Here is an 855-nt window from a genome sequence, read left to right as displayed (position 1 = left end):
AGCATTAACATTAACATTAACACACACTAGCGCACGCTCGTTTACTCTCCTCCATGCCATGAGGCGCAAAAGGCCGCAACTTCTGAATAGTTGCAGTTTCCTTTTTCTGGGAACAGGTGATTGGCCTGTAGCACAACCCCCAAACTGGATGACCAGTTGGTTTTCTGTCTGGGTTTCCCTTCCCTTAGACGATTGCTGTATCATGCACGCTCACAAGCTCCATCTGCCCGGGTGCAGTTTTAACATCATGCCTAGGATTCGAGCTTACAGCACCTGGTATTCCCAGGCGGTCTCCCATCCATGTACTAACCAGGGCCGACACTACTTAGCTTCCAAGATCGGACGAGATTGGGCGTGGACAGTGTGGTATGGCTGTAAGACCCTAATGCACACTAGCACACACGCTAACACTAGCACACGCTAACACATGCTAGCAGACACTTAGCACTAGCACTAACACTAGCACACTCTTACACTAGCACACTAACAATAGCACACACTAGCAGAGCTAACACTAACACACACTAACAATAGCACACACTAACACTCACACACTAACACTCACACACTAACACTAGCACACACTTACACTAGCACACACTTACACTAACACACACTAACAAACACACACTAACAATAGCACACTAACACTCGCACACTAACACTAGCACACTCTTACACTAGCACACCAACACTAGCACACACTAACAATAGCACACACTAACACTCACACACTAACAATAGCACAACCTAACACTCACACACTAACACTAGCACACACTTACACTAGCACACACTTACACTAACACACACTAACAAACACACACTAACAATAGGCCACACTAACACTCGCAC

The 855-nt window shown here is 46.3% G+C and overlaps 1 non-coding gene across 1 annotated transcript; it reads right to left on the bottom strand.

Moving 5' to 3' along the window:
• Window positions 1–261: 261 nt before the first annotated feature.
• Window positions 262–380, bottom strand: LOC116222192. Its single transcript, XR_004164524.1, has one exon. It is a non-coding gene; the product is annotated as a 5S ribosomal RNA (ribosomal RNA).
• Window positions 381–855: the final 475 nt, after the last annotated feature.

The sequence above is a fragment of the Clupea harengus genome, chromosome 10, assembly GCF_900700415.2.
Source record: "Clupea harengus chromosome 10, Ch_v2.0.2, whole genome shotgun sequence".
Taxonomy (NCBI): domain Eukaryota; kingdom Metazoa; phylum Chordata; class Actinopteri; order Clupeiformes; family Clupeidae; genus Clupea; species Clupea harengus.
Note: the sequence above shows the minus strand (reverse complement) of the source record. Positions and strands in the feature narration are given on the sequence as shown.